Source organism: Struthio camelus, chromosome 1, assembly GCF_040807025.1.
Source record: "Struthio camelus isolate bStrCam1 chromosome 1, bStrCam1.hap1, whole genome shotgun sequence".
In the NCBI taxonomy this organism is placed as follows: domain Eukaryota; kingdom Metazoa; phylum Chordata; class Aves; order Struthioniformes; family Struthionidae; genus Struthio; species Struthio camelus.
The window spans coordinates 125383885-125396015 of NC_090942.1; positions in this window are offsets into that span (position 1 = coordinate 125383885).

Below are 12131 nucleotides of genomic sequence, written 5' to 3' on the forward strand. Positions count from 1 at the left end.
TATTTATTCCTTTCCAAGGTTTCCAAAGTTGAAAGGTTAGCATGCACTTTCTACCACTGGAAGTACATTTTGCAATGACGATATGCCATTTCCTTTATGTTCCTGCTCTTCCTCATGCAAACAAAAAAAATCAACAACCCAGCCTCTGCCATTTTTTACTTTCATCGCGTCAGTAAAGATGGCAATGCAGACCTCATTTCTATAATACAGTGTGAAGGATTTCGTTCCAAGTGAATGATTAAAGCTGTTTGATGGTAGAGCATAGGTTATAACTCTTCCTATAGCTGCAGTGCATGAAATCCATGGCTTTCAAGCCTGCATATATGTGTATGCTCAATACTTAAGGTTTCAGCACTCATATTTGACTCACATGGCTTTTCGAACAGATGGTGATCAGGAATATTCTGGGAAAGCACAGAATCAGTGTCTTGATAACCCCATAGATAAAATCAGCATGGACACAGTGCTTTTCTTCCTGGTGGAGATTTTTGCATTTGAGATCTGCAGCATGAGGTGGAGCTTCAGAGGGACAGAGCAGAATCACCTGGCTCCTAAGCGAGGGAAGTCACTGCTTCCACAGGCACAGACACAAGCTGGAGCCCAGACAGTTCATCTCAGCTAACGTTTCCTCAGCACTGCTGGGTCATGCCTACAAAATAAGGCAGAGTAACCACAAAACAAGCACACCTGGAAAGAGGACACTTCCACACCCTTGGAGGAAGTAGGGTACATCTGTAGAAAGTGTTTGCTCTGCCAGGAAGACCGGCCCACCACCCTCCGCCCCTTTGCTGCTGATTACTTGTGAAAAAGAGCAACCATTCTCTCTTTTTCCCCCACCTTTGTCATGACATGTTGACTATGTTTAAATATTAATATGAGCCATAAACACACACGTTCTGGCCCTATTTAAAATGTTGCTTTCTTCAGTCATATCCAGGCCAAAACCCAAGGAGGGCTGAGACTCGGGAGAAAGAACATCAGCTCTTACCGGGGTGGACAGTGAGCTTACCCCAGAGCTCAGCCCCATCTGGTGCCTGAACTTCCCCTGAGACCAAAGGAGCATTATAGGACTAATGGCTTCGTGCTTGGCAGCACACCTCATGCCTGGGGTGCTTGAGGCCTGATTCAGAGTGCTTTTGGGGTAGGTGCCACTCCTGCACCAATGTTGGCCAGGCAACCAGGACTGTGCAATGTCCAGAGCCCGCTACAGATGGCCCACTGGGACGGGGAGGGATGGAGGGAGGGGAAGTAAAGGAGAAGGGGCAAAGTGAAAACAGGAAGGAAGAGCTGCAGGAGCAGGGGTAAATGAGAAAGGAGTACGTGTGTGAGCAGAGATACTATTGTCTGGTAATTAGAAAGCAAGGAATCTCCATCACTTCTAATACTATTTTAAACCTATTTTCACTATGATTAATTACTAGGCAATTCTAAAGCTTTCTACCAAAAATGTACCATCTCTTGAATTTGCATCTCCAGGGGAAACACATGAATGAGTGTGTTTGGGAAAAGAACAATTTTGCGCCAGGAGGGAGCCGTTACTACAGTGCTGGGAGCTGCGCAGGCAGGGAAAGGTCATTGTAACAAAGGCTGCTTCTTTCTGCTTTGCCTGGCCATAAAGCGCTTGTGGCCTCCAGCCTTTCCCCCTCTGAGGCGTTCCCGTGTCAGTGCCCCAGGGCCTCCCCTCTGTGCACTGACAGATATCTCCTTCCACACATGAGCGCAGCAAAGCCAAGAGAAAAAAACTTCCAAGGAGTAAGCCCCCACTCAAATCTCTCAATAATGTAAAAAGAGGGAAACACATTTTAAGCTTGAGGCGCTGCAGAAATAGCGTTTGTGTGAACACGTTACCTGCAGGTGTCTGAGCAGTGTGCAATGTCCTGTGAAATGACATCTGAACTGCTTGAGCCCATTTTTCTGTCTGGCAGGCAGAAGGTCCAAGTCTCAAAGACAAGAAGTGACTGGAGGTTTGGGTCAAACCTGCAGCCTTGCGGAAGGGGGAGCAGTGACTCCCGTGCTGCAGTGCAAGTGGGTCCTATAGCAGACCCACGCAGGCACTCGCTCTTGAGGCAAACCGTGGAGAAACCAGCCTTGAACCGTTTCACTGCTCTGATAATGGCTTATTCTAAAGCCCTTTGCAATCCATTAGCTAAATAAAAACATCACCGGCTGCTCCAAGCCTCTCTCTGAGGACCGGACAGGCAGCTGGTAGAGGTGGTGTTTTGTTAGGCCCAGCTGCAGGGCAGGAGGAAGCATTGCCGAAGGCTGCCAGGCTGTCTCCGTCCCTGTCCTTGGTCCAGGCTGGGACATATGCAAGAGCAGCAAGGCCACATCGCAGTGTGGGGTGGCAAACGCCTTGCTCCTGCCCACTGCTTCCTCCCACGCTTAGCCACGACCCCCTTTCCTTGTGAGGTCAGCCCAGGTTCTCCGGTGCTTGAGTGTTAAAAGTAATGTCCCCATGCTTACTAGTGACAGTGAATCACTCAAAATGTTTCAGATTTTTCACTCAAACAAATGTAATTCAACCTCAGCTACATGGAGGCAGAGTTTTTCATCAGCTGTCTGTCATCCCCATCCCCACCCATTATTTATAAATGGGGAGCTGCAGGGCAAACAGGTTTATTAATATGCCCGGGGTCACACACGGCAAACTGCGGCAGAGCAAAGAAATGCTCTCTCTTTTCCTAAATCTCAAGCCAATGCTTCAGACATGAGGTCTCTCTTCTAGTCATGCCACTATGGGATATTCCTGCCTCCTGTTCTGTGCACTTGATGCTGTGAAGATTATTGCTTCCCTTCATTGGTGTTAAAGCTCTTTTAAAAAGGGGAACTCAGGGTACCCCTGGTAACTCAGGGTAGCTTCTTATTCTTATTGCACTGCATTTTTAACACCTGCTAACTGTTTCCACTCAGAATCTTAACTAAAGCAGACATGGCTTTGGCTTCCTTTCCAGGGAAATCGCTAAAGCGTTAACCCAAGGGTCCTGAGGGGGACACAGGGTCCAGGCATCCAACCTGGTAGAGGGTACATCCCCATCCAGGCAATTTCTCCTTTTCCTGCAGGTCTCGATGACGTAGTGGCAGTGGTGGTAGCAATGCTGGGACCAGAGGCAGCTCCTGGTGCTATGCCTGGCCCTTCATGCATAAAACTACTTGGGCCAGGTATGTTGCCTCAGCCAAGATCCCATTTTCTCTGGGAAAAAGCTGGTGGGCCATGTGGGAGCAATGCATAGGCAGGGCCTGACCTGCAGCCCACCAGCTGGGAAGTTCTCGTTGAGCACCCAGCACACAGGACCTCAGGGCTCTCCCCTCACCTCCCCTTTTGGCAGGGGGGATTAGGGCAACCCCTTGGCTTCTGCATCTGCTCCCCTGCTGTTGCAGACGCTGCTTCCTCCTTCCTAGGAGCCAGGCTGGGGACTGGCTGCACAAAGTGCTCCTGAACGTCCATTTGCATTTGCAGTGGCCCTGATTACGCAGGTAATGACCCTTTTACCTCCTCCATATCCTTCCTGGGAGATGGTGAGCAGAATTTGCACAGCTGTCTGCGTACGTACCCTGGCAGTTTGGACTTTTGTCCTGCTGCTCCTGGCAGAAGGACAGCCCAGGAAAAGGCGAGCAGCTTGCTGGCGAGGCCGCATCTCCCACAGGGTGGCAGCCTTTCCTGCGCTCTGGCAGACTAAACGCAGTGGCTGGAAAGCCTTCCTTCACCCCCAGGGTCCCTGCTCTCCCACAGGGAGCTTGAAAATTAGGGCGCAAGGCTAGACGACGAATGGATGCAATGAGAGTTGCATGAAAAACTGTAACTCTGGCAGGTCTTGATTTCTGATTGAGTTGCAAATTAGATAACGTTGCCTGAAGATCAGTAGGGAATAATCCGATTTTTTTTCCTCCTTTTTCCTTAAAGAGAAAGCAAACTCTGGTACATGAAATCATCATCAACCTCATCTCCTCGGCACTGTCATCAAGATTTGATCCCTGCAGCACAGATCTCTACTTTTTGAGCTTAAAGAAGCAGTTGTTACCTTCACTGGCAGCAGCAAAGGGCTCCAGAAACAGCCGAAAAGCCTGGTAGCCTCTCAGAAGTGTGTAATACAGTGACACCTCGCATACCTGTCCCATTTTATTGCTACAGCAATCACATAGATTCGGCAGACAGAGTCAGAGAGACGGCGATGATGTGAGCTCTGCCCCCGACCCCTGACTTTGTCCCCTCCAGGCCATCTCTTGTCAGGACTGGTTTGGAAAATTACCAGCCCCCATGAGAAGAGGGGATAGCTCCCGAGTCTCTGCATTCCCAGCTCCTGCTCTAGCTCTGAGTCTTTTCCCAGTGGAAATTCAGTGTTAGTCTGTACATAGCCACACACAGCCCAGCTAGAGCAGGGAGGCAATCCTATCATAGCTCAGGCCAAGTGACCTGGCAGCTGGCTTGCAATTAACCGACACTGTAGTGGAAAAATGTGAGGCTGGGCCATCACACAACTGTTTGTGGCTTATCTTAGAGAGTAGCGTAAGTGGGGTAAAAATGAAACTTCGCCTGGAGAGGTTGAGGCAAGATAATAGCATGATGTAACTTGACCAAAGCTCGAGAGATCAGTCCAGGCAGCTCCACCTCGAAGGCTACCCTCTGGCTGTACTGCAGAGGCCTACCACCAGCCTGAAGCATCCTAAACTCTTCAGAAAATGGTCTTTCTTCTAGGGAAGTGTTGATTCACCATGATGTAGAGGCACTGCTGCATCTCAAAGAGGTGCCAGTAGATGGGCATGGTGTTGGGATGCCTAGCCCAGCCCGAGAAACCCCGGGCTGGTGCTGCACATTGCCCTGTGGCTGTTTATGTTGTTCGGCCTGGTTTGGCCTTTCAAAGCCCACATCTGTCCAGACTGGTGTGGGGACAGGGGTGTCAGCAAGCACTGCCACCAGGGTCTTACACAGCTGCTGTGTCAGGGGGAGCCCTGTAAAGCAGGTGGGTGACAGAGGCCTCTGGCATGCCCCAGAGCACTATACTGCCGAGAGGACAAGGTGGGCAGGATGCACAACCCACCAGCTCCGGGCTGTGGGAACAGCCAAGTGCCACCGTCTGCTGACAACTGTCACACCTGAAGGGGACCTGGCAGTGACTTGGCCACCTCTAATGTACTGCGGAGCACATAGCTACATGAGATTCACTTACTTGGCCAGGCAGACACAGCAGACGATGGGGGCTTTTAGCACAGGAGCTCTCTGAGAGACTGACACCAGCCGGCAGCGCTCCCTGCTGTGCTCATTCCCAGCTCTCACATCCCAGCAGTGCAAAGAGCTGATCTAGCCAAACCGCAGTGGCAGTGAGCAGGAGGCCAAAGGGCTACAGACCAGTACGTGGCAATGGGCTTTTCTGGGGCTGGGAGAGAGAAATAGCTGCCCCTGTGGTGCAGACAGCAACTGTTCGGCGAGTCCTTGAGTACCGGCACAGCAACTCTGCCCTTAAGTACTCATTACTCCCAGAGAGCGCTGCCATGTCTCACTGGTGCTATTTTAGGATGATCACTAGGTCCACGCAATAGTGCAGAGCTGGGGAGACCCTGTGCGGTCTGGGTGCAGTGTGTGACCTCTGGAGGGGCTCGTGCGTAGGACACGTGCCATAGCATGGGGGCAGGCTGGCACGTCCTGGGGGAAGGGCCCACCCGACGGGCAGCTGGGTCCCTGGTGGCAAAGGGCATTTCCATGCTTTGTTTGCGGTGTGAACGTTTTATAGTCGGCCAATCTTTTCATTAGCCTTCTATCAAGGGAAATGGCATGCAGCATACATGAGTCTCCGATCTGTCTTTAAGGACATCACTGAAGCAAAGTTATAGCTGTCCAAACACACACGTATTCCAGTATACACAAAAATGTACATAGCTGAAATAATACACGCACACGTACAATTTTATTTCCTTGACGCCTTAAGTCCAGCTACGCTCAGAGATGATGGCTCACAGGACTTTTATATATTCACATATCTCCTGTCGAAAAGAAAAAGGCAAATGAAACAAACCAACGGCTATGTTCTAAATCTGCAAAATCGGTCGTGAGAACTTGTGGCTTTTTTTTTTGGCTGTCTGTCCCCAGTTTGACCTGGAGGCAAACAAAATACAGGTAAGCAGAACAAAACCATTCCTGTGCTCTTTCAACAAACTGCGCTGACTTTGTATCTCAGCCATTTCTCACCGAACTGATGCTTTCCTTTCCCTGTTGTCTTGTGAGAGCAGGGCCGCTGTTCGGCAAGCTCAGAGAAGAGAAGGGTGCCAGCACCTCACCCCAGGGCCGCTTTCGCAGCTCCGGGTGCCGTTGTGCCCAGGAGCCCGAGGTTTGCCAAGAGGTGGCAGCAGCCCCATGTCTTTGGGATTTAATGGACCTTCCCTGCTTTGAAGGAAACACCAAACTGAAAGGTCACTTGTTATTTTTCTGTATGTTCCTCCAGAGAGGTTTTTTTCCCCCAGCAGTAATTATTTCAGTTTTTTCTTTTGCCTTTTCTTCTTTGACAATGTGTTCAAAAGGAAGCTGAGGAGCAGCATTGTCCGCGCTGTCTCGTTTTTCCACCCACTCAGAGTGATGTCAGCCCCTCACCACAGGACTTAATGCACTGCTGTCTGCCCTCCAAATTGCTAATTACAACTCTGCTTTTTCACTGGAAAAGTCTCTTAAAGCCGAAGCCTCGCTCCCACCTTTGAAAGCCCTTTTCCTCCCCGCTGCGCCAAGCACTGTGACCCGCGATGTGCACGCTGGGCCCAGCATGGGCCTGCCGTGCTGAGCTGTGCTGGGCTGAGCTGAGCTGAGCCGAGCCGAGCTGAGCGAAGCCGAGCTGCACCAGACCGTGCTGAGCTGTGCTGAGCCGAGCCATGCAGTGCTGTACCATGCCGTGCTGTGCCAAACTGAGCCGAGTTGAGCCATGCCATGCTGTGCCATGCCATGCCAAGCCATGCCAGCGTGACACCCAGCACCTAGAGGATGGGGAGAGCAGGTCACCCTGCCACCCAGCCAGCGGCGCGGGGAGCTGACGGGGGAAATCCGCACCAAACTGCTGCTTCCTCCTCAGCCAAGAAAAGGGAGGTTTCATTGTCCCTGCACACAGCCATGTCCATGCAGGGGGCTCTGGCCGAAGGGGCCGCTTTCGGTCCTTACTCGTCCCCTGCCTGAGCCTGCAGCTGCTTGGGAGGCCCGGCCAAGGTCTGCAGGGGCTCCACCTGCCTACAGCCGAGCAGCATTTGGCTCTGCAAACGTTTATATGAAGATAACTCATCAGGTGTCTGTCGGCAGAGCTTGGAGGTGAGCTATCAAGGCCCTCTCAAGAAGCCTGCTTAATAGTTTTCAGTGCTGACTAAGAAAGGTTTGGATTGTAATTTCCTGCTTATTTGCTCTTAAGGAGAAGTGTTTGGGATGCCAAGCCTTGTCCCCGTCAGTGTTGTTGGGAGGCTCCTTGGGCATTTCAGAGGATGCGTGCGTTGAGCTCTCTCGCGCCCTAAACACAGCATGTCAAATCCTTCTCGAAGATGCTGATTTTCCAAAGCATTCATTAAGAGCCCGACCTTTCTTCTCTGATAATTTATGAAAAGCTTCCAAACGGTCCACAAAACAGTAATGTAGAATGCTTGACTTGTTCATGTGCATCAGTGGGCCATAAGAGTAAGAAAAGCTATATATAGCTTTCTTGCAATGTCTAGATATGTCGTTATTTCACTTGTGAGATTCAAGACTCCAGAATATATTAGTCTACCTCTGTGACTGAAACCAGGAACCGCAACAAGTTCATTGAGCTCTATAGCATTTTGGTTTAACATAATGATTTCTCATTGATTTTCAGCATAGCAGTTGAAAGTCTCACCTGAATTTAATGCAAAACAAATACCTTTTCACATCTTGGGCCATGATTAAACATAGAGAAAATGGAATAAAATGAATTTAATTGTCAATAGCAGAGTAATGCAGTGGAGTCAATGAAAAGATTTTGTAAAGAAAAGCAGTCATTTAAGATTTTTTGATGGGCAGTAGTTTCTCTAGCAGTACATCCCAGAGGTGACCTGTAAGCATCCTTGACTGGCTTTTCTCCATGAGGCACAGGCAACATCCTATTACTTTAACTTGCTAAGAAAGGGAGCAAAGAGTAAGAGAGGCATAGACTGGAATGCAGGTTAACACTGAAAACCCCAATAAGAAATGGTACAAATGGGTGAACCAATGAATTTAGCTACAGCATTGATTTCTGCCTTCCTAGGAAAAGCAGCACACCCACACTCTATCTCTTCCACTAGGGAGCAGAAAGATAATTTTGATACAATTTCTCCAGCTAAAGTAATAAGCACAGATCAACTCCTTTATGGTTCAGTAATACAAACTTAAAAAAAAAACAAAACAAAAAACAAACCCAGAGGTTATGTACATTTTCATCTCGTTCCCCCCTTGACACAATAAAATGCAGAATTACCCTAGCATTTGAAATACTTGTAAACGCTCTCCAGCAGAAGAAATCAGCAGAAATCAGCGTGTGATCATTTTGCAGCTGGACCGAACTGCCCTTCCTCTCTGGAGCTGATGCTGAGTATACTGGTGACAGGGGTTTAACAGTAATTTAAGCTTCACATTCAAATTCATGCCTAGCAAATTGCAGAAGGTAGCCTGACTCTGTGACTTGCACATTTAAGCTGTTAACTAAGCAGCTGAAAATGCATTCATTAATCCAAGCAATTAAAAAAAAAACAAACAACAAGACAGCAGCCTCGGACTGACAACACTTTACCAGTAATTTTGGAGCAAGACAAGGAGCATAAATGGAAGGAAAAAGTGTTTCCGTAGGATCTGTGGTTTCATTTGCACAAGGCCCTCATTGCCAGCTGTTGCAGGAAGGGTTTTGTATGCACAGATACTCTATGAAGAGAGAGTCAATTTGGTGTCATTAGTTACTAGCCGAAAACGTTCTCCCTGTGTACCTCCAGGTGACCCTGGCAGCGTTCAGGAGACAGAGAAGCCGCTCAGCGCGTGTTTGCACTGCTGAATGAAGTCCCCCAATAAATCACATGAAAACTCACGTTTCTGAAGCATCTGAGGTTAAGTGCTTTCTTTACCTTGGAAAAGAACCAGGCGCCGAGAGCTCCAGCAGGTATTGCTGTAGCTGCAATGTCTCAGGACGTAGCCAGGTCAGAGGTTTGCAGCCAGAGATATTATCTTTCGTTACACTAGCTCCATAGATGGAAAAATGAGACGAGCTTTTGGGCACTGAAGCCATTCTGCAAGTCATGGAGGGCTCTGAGAGGCAAGCCTTGACCGCAGTTGTTACGGCAGGTTAGACATTGCCCCCTTCCCTTGCTTGCCTCGACCCTTTCACCAAAGGCATCCCTCTCTCAGAGCTGGCAAACGCAACCACCTGGCAGGGCCTTGGCTGGTTCAGTGCCAAACCCAATGTTTTAGTACGAACTGGCCTCTCAGGAGGCCTAAAGTGAGATGCTGGCCTGCGAGAGGACGGGGCAGAGGTGCATTTTCCCTTCTGCCAGCTCCATCCTGGGGCTGTAACCTCTCTCCTCCAAGGCTGGCTGCTGCTAAGAGGGCAGGATGGAGCACTAGGAGACCAGCAGCGGTAAGATGTGCCAGAATAGATCTACCAAAAAATTCCTGCTCCATACCTACACTGTAATACTTCCACAGGTTCACAGACATTGTCAGCACTCAAGTAACAGAAAATATCTGCTAGTAAATAGAGGCAGAATTAGGAGATCGTGCAACAGAAGGAAAAATCTGGTTTAATCTCCAGCTCTCTTCTCTGGTAGATCTTGAGGAAAGGGAAGATGAAAGTCCAGAGAATATGGAGGGGAAAAAAGATCAGTATGGCACAGTTAAATGGCATTACTTCTTATAATAAGACTAGCAAGAAAATAAAGCATAAAAGCTTTTGACAAACAGTGCCCTGTAGATGAAGAAAATATAAGTGCTGGGGAGAAAACTCTTCTTACATGCTGGATTGCTTTAAGCTCAGAAGCACTGGGGACAAAAAAAAAAAAACGCATGAAGCATTTCTGCTCAGATGCCTCTGTGCAGAGATTACAAGAGCTCAGGTGGCTACATGAGCCCTGGCACAGGGGAGTCAAACAGGAGAGGGGGAATTATTGAACCCCTTGACAGCAGAGAACAAAGTCTAAATGTGAGAAGGTTTAAGAAGAGGCAGAAGATGAGTTACGTGAGCAAATACACGGGCAAAAAGGAGGCCGCTGGCAGCTGCCTTTTCTATTGTAGGGCCAATATGTGAGTTAGTGCTTGCCAAGGGCACCCGGTGATTGGGAGTATATCAGAGATTAGGAACAGCTGTTTGGTTACCAGCCTTCAGGAGGATATTAAGAAAAGAGTGGCTGCACTGAGTTTTCCCAGACATGGCGAGGAAGCCCTCAGCCTTGAGGATTTCCTGGCTCTCTCCTTTCCAGACGTGGGGGTTTCCCAGGGCGCTTAACCTCATTGGCTTCATTAGTGCCGACAGAGCACCAGAGCCACCGCCAGCCTGGAGATGCTTGCTGGGGTTTGCTGTGCCCACATAAGCGAGGTACATGCAGCTGGGCTGGGGACAGGCTTTCTGCCTTGTGGAAGTGTTGTTGCAGCAAGGCTGGGACCCCTGGTCCAGGCAATGCTGTTATCGGGATTACTCTCTGTCACCTCATGTGCAGCACTGCAGGGCTGGGTGCAGAAGTGCCCAGCAGGGCACCGAGCTGGGCCAGGGGCAGGTCCCCCACACTGTGCAGTGGGGACCTCCTTCATGAAAGTGGCAAGCAGCCCACACCTCTCTTTTTATTAAACTGCAACCTCAGGTGGACTGGTGAAAGTTTGCCTGGAGGATGGCTTTCACGGTATTTGGGACCTGGTAGATTGGCTCCCTGAGGAAAGGGTGGGTTTTGTTCCCCTCTTTATAGCTGGTGCTCATACGGGGTGGCCAAGACTTCTGAAACGTTGTGGTGGGGAAAAAAAGCTCTCTGGGAAAATCCCTCTACCTAGCAATTCAGAGGCTCCCTGGGAAACCCCCAAACTACTCCCAGCATGAGGAGGTGAAGAAAAGGCCTCAAGGGAGAAGACAAAGTTGTGTGCAAGAGGAAACCCCTCCCTACTTAACCTCAAGGAAAAGGCCCAGGTTTGTAGGTGAGGTTGCTGCTGATGTTAGTCGGGGCTCCTGCAGAGACAGAGGGGACATCAGCTTTTTAACAGTGTGCCCTAGTGAACAACAAAAAAACCCAACAACTATTACTATTATTATTTAATGACTTCAGAGAACTATCTCAAAAATAGGAGGGAGAAGTACCAATGTCAACAAGCGTTGAAGTGGGCTCGGTGGCTGGGTGTGCTCATGCAGCCCTGAGCATCAGTCTGCTCAGTGTTGGATGCCGGACTGAAGCGATTGTTGTCCCTCGGGTGCAGGCTCCAGTCCATAGCAGGTCCCTGTAGACAGGTTACAGTACCATCTTGCATCCAAATTGACACAGCCCTCACTCTGCCTCTGCACGAACTCCATTCTGTGGCTTGCTCCCAGCTACCCTTCTATCAGCTCGTGCCTGCTCTGCTTGTGATATTGTTTCCTGGTGTTGCGCTCCTGGTGTTGCACTCCTGCACTCCTGGGGTGAGAGAACCCTTCATCGTCACCAGTATGAATTTGGTAGCAGTGCCTTCCAAATGATGGCACTGCTAGATTATTTTTCTCTGAGCTGGGAAGGAAGGATATCAAGCAATGAACCAGAAGTCCTTTATGTTGCAACAAAGTAAGCTGTGCGTTCCCAAGCACACATCTGGTGTGCATAATGGAAGACACTGATGTGTATGTTGTACGATGCTAAGTGCATTTTGAATGCCAAATAAGTAATAAAGATAGCATGGACGTGTCTATGTGTGTACATGATGTATTTCCATTCCACTACATTTGCAGCAACAAGTGTTGCATCTCTAGGGGAAATCCACAGCCTTGGCTGCCCTGTTGCCTGTAAAGTGCTCAGATTCTCCCCAGATACGATAGCTTTGTGCGTATGCATAAAATGCTCAGAGCTCCAGGAGGCAAGGCTAGCATTAGCCATATATCTGCCCGGTTTCCAGCTGCCTGCGTGTGCCCGAAGGTTAACGTCATATCCGTGAGGGGAGGCTGCCTGTCAGGCTGGATGCA